General features: G+C 40.6%; 1 long non-coding RNA gene across 3 annotated transcripts; it reads right to left on the bottom strand.

Moving 5' to 3' along the window:
- Positions 1 to 2,863: 2,863 nt before the first annotated feature.
- LOC124135618 lies at positions 2,864 to 4,759 on the bottom strand. Of its 3 annotated transcripts, none has more exons than XR_007218381.1 (4): positions 3,993 to 4,759; positions 3,571 to 3,702; positions 3,368 to 3,470; positions 2,864 to 3,151 (listed from the first exon to the last, which is right to left on the bottom strand). It is a non-coding gene; the product is annotated as an uncharacterized LOC124135618 (long non-coding RNA). The 3 variants fall into 3 exon arrangements; XR_007218382.1 differs by having other exon boundaries at positions 4,497 to 4,759; XR_007218380.1 differs by having other exon boundaries at positions 3,571 to 4,758.
- Between the last annotated feature and the right edge of the window lie 4,294 nt (positions 4,760 to 9,053).

Below are 9,053 nucleotides of genomic sequence, written 5' to 3'. Positions count from 1 at the left end.
CACAATATAGATCTTGATGATCGATCAGGTCGTCTTGACTGGGCGCCGCCATTTTGTTTGAAACAAATGCAAGTGATGGAATCGGATTGGTCCATAGGAGAGGCTTAGAAGGGACCTACCCGGTAATAGCCACTGGTGGCGCTACGATCGAGCCCAGGAATTCCAGCCTAGTTCGGCAAGGGTGGAACTGGACTTTTAAAATCAGTTAACTCTCTTGCCGAAACTGGACTTTTAAAGTCAGTTAACTCTCTTGCCGAAACTGGACTTTTAAAGTCAGTTAACTCTCTTGCCTCGGGAAGATGGTGGGAGCCAGTTTTGGATGATAAATCAAAATATATCAAATATGTAAGTCACCATGTGTACGGGCTCAATCGTGTGAACTGTCGTGTGAAATACCAGGTTCGTCTTGAAGTCGGTTAGGCCTTTTATTTAAATGTTGCATGGTTTACGGATTTTTTCTCTCGAAAAAATAAATAAATAGAGGATATTTCATGTGTCAAGTGAAATATCATGTGTCTCTCATCGAGTGACAGGGGGAAAGGATATATTTTCAGGAGATGAGAGAAACATGATATTTCACGAGACATATCGGATATCCTATTTATTATATACTTTTTGTGTAGGTTAAAAATGTAAAACCTTGAAACGTTAATTCTCCCTACCTAACACGCAGAGACGGTTCACCACACCCTGTGTTTGCGACTTAAAAACTAGTTTCATGTTTGCAAAATCTTAAACAATATAAGCAGAAGTATCAACAAATATTTAGGGACACAAACATTCTTTATCATACATTAAGATATGATAATATACAAAATCAACTATAACCAAAACATAATCTGAAAACTAGGAGACTGCTGTTGGAAGCGAAAGAATACATGCTGGTCAAATAACAAAAATGGCACTTTGCGAAACGAACAGTCTCGATTGACGAGTTAATGAGAAATTTACAGTTTATAACGAAACATTTTCATGAGACAAGCGACAAGAAGTGATATTTACTCCATAAATAACCATCTGTTATTATTTTGCCTCTAAGTTGTTTAACTTACATTATTTTGCCTCTAAGTTGTTTAACTTACATTATTTTGCCTCTAAGTTGTTTAACTTACATTATTTTGCCTCTAAGTTGTTTAACTTACACTATTTTGCCTCTAAGTTGTTTAACTTACATTATTTTGCCTCTAAGTTGTTTAACTTACACTATTTTGCCTCTAAGTTGTTTAACTTACATTATTTTGCCTCTAAGTTGTTTAACTTACATTATTTTGCCTCTAAGTTGTTTAACTTACATTATTTTGCCTCTAAGTTGTTTAACTTACACTATTTTGCCTCTAAGTTGTTTAACTTACATTATTTTGCCTCTAAGTTGTTTAACTTACACTATTTTGCCTCTAAGTTGTTTAACTTACATTATTTTGCCTCTAAGTTGTTTAACTTACACTATTTTGCCTCTAAGTTGTTTAACTTACACTATTTTGCCTCTAAGTTGTTTAACTTACATTATTTTGCCATAAAAGATGGTACTTGTTCTTACCCTGCCTAGTGCTCGGCATTAAGGGGCTCGGCGTCGGCATAATGTGTCTGAGTGGGATATACGTGTCTCTCAGTGGGCTAACACCATAAAATTGTTAGTCTGAACTAGTCCAATAAGCCACACACAGACAGACAGACACACACACACCTGCGTGCATATTGCACTATAAGCGCAAAAGTCTTAAACACAACGTTAAACCCCATTTCACCTCACCTCTTAAGCACAGCGTTTGGTGTTTTCATTATTTGAACGAATAAGAGACACTGGTTCGTTATGGAAGTTTGAGGTTGTATTGGTCCAGATGTAACATACACTTAACTAAGCATACATAAAAATCAATTAGAATTAGCATCAAGCATATAGAAATAGAAACTTTCATATATATGTTAATACCCTAATGTTTTTTCACTGGTAATAATATTTATAGTTTAATTACAGGATCTGATGATTGCCACGAACACGAATCATATCCTTTACAGCGTGATGGTGTTATCAATTTTTGGTTCCATTTTGGAAGCCCCGTTTGAAAACGCAACATAAAAAACGAATCGCCAAAACGCACCATTTCAATGAATATGTTGGTATCATGCACCCATTTCTCGCGAAATCGAAAATGCACGAACTGTCACGAACTGTAGTGGGTATAAAACTGTGGCCGATTCTTGGATCTACCACTCCTTGGTCCACAATGCCACGCCTAACTCAAATTCAGAGAAACCAGGCTATCGGACGTTTGGAAGCTGGAGAGTCTGTCCAAGATGTTGCCCATCATTTCAACGTTAACATAACCACAATTTACCGTCTCCTGCATCGATACAATGCTACACAGACCACAGATGACCTTCCTCGGGGCGGTCGTCCTTGGGTCACCACACCTCGACAAGATCGGCAGATTACCCGTCAACACCAGCGACATCCGTTCCTAACTGCAAGTGAAAGTGCTAGACAGACCATACACTCTAAACCCAAGTGTTCTACTTCTGAACACTAGACAGAACACATGGATGTAACACTTTTAGAACGCGTCCAAGTGTTCTGAAAATATTCTGAACGTTGATGTTCTCGACCTAGAACAGGAGTGTTCTACAAACATATTTAGAACGCTTCAACGTGTTCTGACGATGTAACACTTTTAGAACGCCTGTAAAGTGTTCTGGACCGAGATTCAGAACACTACATGTTCTCGGACACGTACTTCCACAGTACTGAAATGACAACTCATCGTGTGTTGTCGAATACAATTTACCCGATGTTTTTTCAAGGCGTAGGAATATGAACCATACACCCATACATATTCTCTGGCATAAAATCACACGGACGAAATTCTGAACTGCAACCATGAATTCTTTATTACATTTATTTGTCATGATCATGGATATTCAAGTCACTTAAATATGTTAGTCAGAGTTCTTCATGAAACATTACAAACTGTCATGTAGCAAAGTGAAGCATACTTCCATACTTAAGATAACTTAAGTGTCAAGTCTTTCACGAAGCGCAAGTACTTCGCAGATGTTTCTTGTGGGTAAATATCCCCAAGGACGTTGTTCGTAACAGCGACATGACCATCGCATGCTTCAGGAAACTTCATGTCAAATACGACTCCGCAACATCCTACAACACCAAACATTTATTTGGTCATAGTCATATAGTTATCAAACTCGTACATATTACATAAGACATTATTCTAACAAATGTTCGTTAGTAAACGCAAGATTACCGTGACATTTGTTTCATTATTTATAGGTTGCAAAGTGTTTTGCCCAAAATGTTATTTGACAAAGTTATCACTTACTTGGATAAAGACTAGACCAAAATATACACAAGTACCTTCTTATTTGATCTGAAAAACCTTGTTTCTTTTCCTCCTTTGCGTAGACGTGTGCTGTGTGCAATAATTTCCAAGGATGGTACTGATTATCTGCAATGCAACCTGTAATAGAAACAACAAGACTCTTTTAAAATATTTCACATAAAATAGCCCAAAACATGTCCTGTGAAGGTTTAATTCTTTTTGTTCATTACATACTTACCCTACTCTCTGCTGATTCGATGCATTGTCGATGCATGCTGATCATGCCCTCGGATCCCAAATTTAGATCTTCAGAGATTTGTTGCATGAGATTTGTTGCCCGCTTCGTACTTTCAGGCGATTCATATAGAACCTGAAATATATATTCATTTTATTTGAACATCATTCAAATAAACGGAAACTTTCAAAATGTCACAAGTGCAGTTTGGATTGGGATTTCATCTCACAATTTGCAAATAATGCTTGTGGAACAATGGCAGAAATGACGGTCAAAATGGCGGGGAATATGTCGTCTGCTATAAGTTTCGTAAGGGGCCGGTTTTACTTCGCATGCAATCAGCATATGAATATATCGCCGAAATATTACACAATTTTAGGTAAGGATTAAATATGAAACAAAATTATTCCTAGATGGATACTTACCACAGATACCCCTCAGATGATAGGAAATTGTAGCACCAAATACATGCTACGTCACGTCAGTTTCTCACATAACGGATGTGGTTCACAGGACATGGGCAGCTTCGAATGCTAGTTAGATAAATAGAACCCCTATGTTCTATTAATGGAACACGTGTTCTCCCCTGTAACATTAGTGTGCTGCTTATCACTATAGAACATAGCAGAACACATGCGTTCTAGGAGAGAACGCATGTGTTCAGCAAATAGACCGTATATGTTCCATAGACCCCATAAAATATCCAGGTAAAATTAGCCATCAGAATGCCAGTGTTCTGATACACGTAAATGTCCCATAATGCAAGTAAGTTATTTCCATGTATTAGCAATGAGTTGTATTTCAGTAATGTTTCTTGTTGTATTTAGTCAGGCTACATATGAGTTATTATGAACACAAGGTATGCCATGTTTATAAACTATTTATCATTCATCAAACTCAAAATATGACACATTTTCTGTTTGACTTACCAATCTACCAGCCTCTCTTCTTCTCAAAAATAAATATTCCGAAAACACAAATATATGGTCGAATTTAAATTTGTCTAACAATAGTCAGTACATTATCTCTGCTAATGTGCATGGACTTCTCCCAGGAGAGAACACACGCGTTCTACAAAAGATCACAGGCGTTCAGAAATAGAACACTTGCTCCCCGAATAAGAACATTCGTATTCTGTGGCAGAACGTATGGACGCGTCCAGAGTTCTATATTAGAACACATAGATTTAGAGTGTAGGAACACATAATCGACACATTTGCCGGGACATTGTGATCCGACGTCTCCGTTCCAACAACCTCAGATGTCGCCGACCAGCACGTCGTCCTGTTTTCCAACCACGGCATCGACAAGCACGACTTCAGTCATCGCAATTGGCGTCATCGTGAGTGGAGGCGTGTCATCTTCTCTGATGAAAGTCGCTTTTGTGTCTCCCATGCAGACGGAATTTGGCGGCGGCGAGGTGATCGTTTCGCTGACAGAAACGTTGTGGAAAGGGATCCATGGAGTGGACCTAGCGTCATGATATGGGCAGGGATTGGACTTAGTGCGAGACTTGGACCTATGTGCTTTCTTAATGTTGGTCAAGGTCGGGGACACGGCGTCACTGCTCAGCGGTATATCGACCAAGTGATCAGACCCCACGTTGTTCCATTTTTTGCACAACATCAACAACACGTTTTCCAGTTGGACAACGCTCGTCCCCATGTTGCCAGAGCTACCATGGCCTTTCTGCAACAACACAACATCCGTGTTCTACCGTGGCCACTCCTCAGCCCTGATCTGAACCCCATCGAACACTTGTGGGATGAGGTTCAAAGGCGTCTGCACAATGTGCGCCCAGTCCCTACAACTGCCGATGAACTACGCATAGCTGCTCTGGATGTGTGCAGGAGGATCTCTAAGGCCTTCACAAATCGTCTGATCCACTCAATGTACAGGAGTTGTGTGTCAGTGATCAGTGCTAATGGTGGTCACACCAGGTATTGACTGACATTTTGGGTATTGACCCGAAACTGTGTAAGCCCGTAACATTTGAAAAAAACCAATTATGTCATCTGCCTTTTAATCCATTAAACTGTCTTCAGTTTTTTTCAATCTTGCCCAATTAGTATTTCTTGTCTTATATTTCTACTGTTGAAAATAAATAACATGTATACTGCATACTCGACTTGCGTTTCTTTAGCGTGTTTTTGTACAAGTAAAAAAACTGCTCCCCCTCCCCCCACCGGCTGGCTACGGCACTCTATACATGCTGATTTATGCTCTGTACTCTATTTTCTATTTTCAGTATAGTTTTTTTGTTTCGGAGTTTATGGCTAGATCACAATATATGTAACAACAGGACTGGCATGCCTCACTATCTCCAGGCTGTATTTTAAATCGTTCTCGTACCCCTTATTTAAACCCCATTTCGGCCTTGAACCATATATTGGCTGTGTCACTATAAGTAGGTTTCATGTGGCTTTGGCAAGGTAACGATATGGCTCGGATCGTCTAAAATAGAAACTGGTAGATACGTGGGTATGCCAAGAAACCAAGAATATGTGATATGTGTAGCTACGGATATGTTGAAAATGAATACCATTTCATATTGATATGTAGTGCGTATCAACAGCTGCGGCAATTGTATGTCCTCAAAAAGTATTATATATTTTTTAGTTTACGCAAATATAACGTGAGAATAATTCGAATACTTATAAAATTATGGGAATGTTTATTTTCTATGCGAATAATTTGAGAACAGAAATGTGAAAAAATGGCTGTAGCACCGTTGCAACATGTAATGGGTCGATGTCCCAAACGTCTTGAAAAAATGATGACATATGGTCTGTTGCTGTATATCGTTAGCCGAGTACCGCCTCCGTGGTCCTGAGGTAGAGAGTCCCACGAGAGAGCGGCCGCGTCATACCAAAAGACGTTGAAAGATGGTACTTTTTGTTACCCTGTCTGGCGCTCGGCATTAAGAGGCTAAAACAAGGACTGGTCGGCTCGGAGTCAGTATACTGTGTCTGAGTGGGGTATTCACGTTAAACTGCGGCATGGTATCTCAGTGGGCTAGCACTATAAATCGGCATCAGTCCGGACTAGTACAAGCAGCCACACAAACGCTATTATAAGTGCAATAATCTTGGACGCTACGTCAAATCCAATTTCACCTCACCTCAGCCGAATTGGGCCACTGCACCAGGACTAGACAAGACTCCCTCAACGTGTCACTGGGAGATTGATTCGGACCATGCCACGCCGAAGAAACGAATGTTTGACCAAATGTGTAATCTCAAACGAAAGTCCGGGGTTCGATGGCCCGTCATACCAAAATAGTGAGTGAGTGAGTTGGGTTTTACGCCACTTTTAACCGTATTACAATTCTATCACCGCGTGTCAGCTCAATGTTGAAGGAAAGCCGAATGCAGGTCTCTGACGTTTACCACTTCGGTGAAACTCACGAGCAGGGGTATGGTGCCGACAAACCTAGAACCGGGATTCGAACCCACAATCATAGGTTTCTGGCGTGCCCAAGGGACGTAACTCTGCACAGCGACTCGCTTCGCCTTAGGCAACTGGGCCATCCGTGCTCCCTCATACCAAGAGATGTTAAAAGATGGTATTTGTTGCTATCCTGTCTGGTGCTCGGCAATAAGGGGATGAATGAAGGACTTGTCGGCTCGGAGTCAGTATACCGTGTCTGAGTGGGGTATTCATGTTAAACTGCGGCATGGTATCTCAGTGGGCTAGCACTATAAAATCGGTATTAGCACAAGCAGACACACACACACACACACACACACACACACACACACACACACACACACACACACACATTTTAAACCCCATTTCAGCTCACCTTGTATTTCTGTAATCATCTGATAATTTCCAGTATCGTCTATATTTTTAGGAGTGTGTATAGACCCACATATTTGGAACACATTATAAACCACTTTTACCTATTTTATTGTAGGTATCTTCCTATCTTGTAATAACCTCTTGTGGTGTTTTACGTTTTCACAGAAAGAGACCCGTGAAGATCCGGGGTAGAATAGGTCTTCAGCAACCCATGCTTGCCGTTAAAGGCGACTATGCTTGTCGTAAGAGGCTGCTCACAGGATCGAGTGGTCAGGCACGCTGACTTGGTTGATGCATGTCATCGTATCCCAATTGTGTGGATCGATGGTCAAGATGTCAATCACTGGATTGTCTGTTATTTTTAAATTCCTTTGACAAGTACTAAAAATTAGAAGCAAATTACCTATCGCTGTAACATAAAGTGTATTCATATACATTTAAATATGTCCCCATCTTGTTTGTATTACTGACTTGGGGCCTAAAGTACAGAATAAATTATGTCTGGCTACCTGGCATTGACTGATACATAATATCAATGATGTGGCACCCGTCACAAACACCTGCAAAGGGAAGTCAATTGATCATCTGAAAATACATTGAAACATATGGTACATGTCAAAATAAGGAATTGCATCGGACATCATTTTCGTCACAATGAGAAATGGAACATTGGGAAATATCCTCATCTGTAACCATCCAATCATTTCAAACAGCTTTGTGTCACCATGCTGTTCAATGTGAGTGTTACATACGATTTGGAAAGCCTGTAATATACACATATATCCTGTTATTATGTAAATAGCTCGAGTGAGCATCTGTTATTTTTTCACACTATGTATACATAAAAGCTGGAGCTACACCATCACTGAGTATTGTGAAGCAACGTTACCTCTGTGCAAGACAACCGTAAGTATTATGAATATCTACCTTTCTTCACACAAAGAACGTCGTTGAAAAGGTACAGTGCAATTTGAGGCTCAACTAGTGGTAGAGCGTCCGCCCGGAGATCGGAAGGTCGGGTGTTCGATCCCCGGCCGCGTCATACCAAAAGACGTTAAAAGATGGTACTTGTTGTTACCCTGTCTGGCGCTCGGCATGAAAGGGTTAAAACAAGGACTGGTCCGCTCGGAGTCAGTATACTGTGTCTGAGTGGGGTATTCGTGTTAAACTGCGGCATGGTATCTCAGTGAGCTAGCACTTTAATTCGGCATCAGTCCGGACTAGTACAAGCAGCCACACAAACACACACACGTATATGCACGTCGCTATATAAGTGCAATAATCTTGGACGCGACGTTAAACCCAAATTTAACCTCACCTCACTTCAACCAATAATAAGGGAGTGAGTATGGTTTTACGCCGCTTTTAGCAATACTCCAGCAATATCACGGCGGGGGACACCAGAAACGGGCTTCACACATTGTACCCATGTCGGGCGTGACGAGCGAACGCTTTAACCACTAGGCTACCCGACCGCCCCTCAACCAAGTTGTAATGGTAATCCTTATGACAACTAAAACATATATAATACTATTAGTTGATCTATCTGGATGTCGAATCTTCGGATATCTCGACAACATGGCCCCGCTAGGTTCGAGTTAACGGGGTTTGTCTGTGCCTAAGTTTGATCCCGAAAGAAATTTCACTGTATGACCTTATCCATGGTGCTTTTGTAACAGTAA

This window comes from Haliotis rufescens, unplaced genomic scaffold (assembly GCF_023055435.1).
Source record: "Haliotis rufescens isolate VD_foot unplaced genomic scaffold, xgHalRufe1.0.p SCAF_5, whole genome shotgun sequence".
In the NCBI taxonomy this organism is placed as follows: domain Eukaryota; kingdom Metazoa; phylum Mollusca; class Gastropoda; order Lepetellida; family Haliotidae; genus Haliotis; species Haliotis rufescens.
The sequence above is the reverse complement of the archived record's forward strand: the minus strand, read 5'-3'. Positions and strand labels throughout refer to the sequence as shown.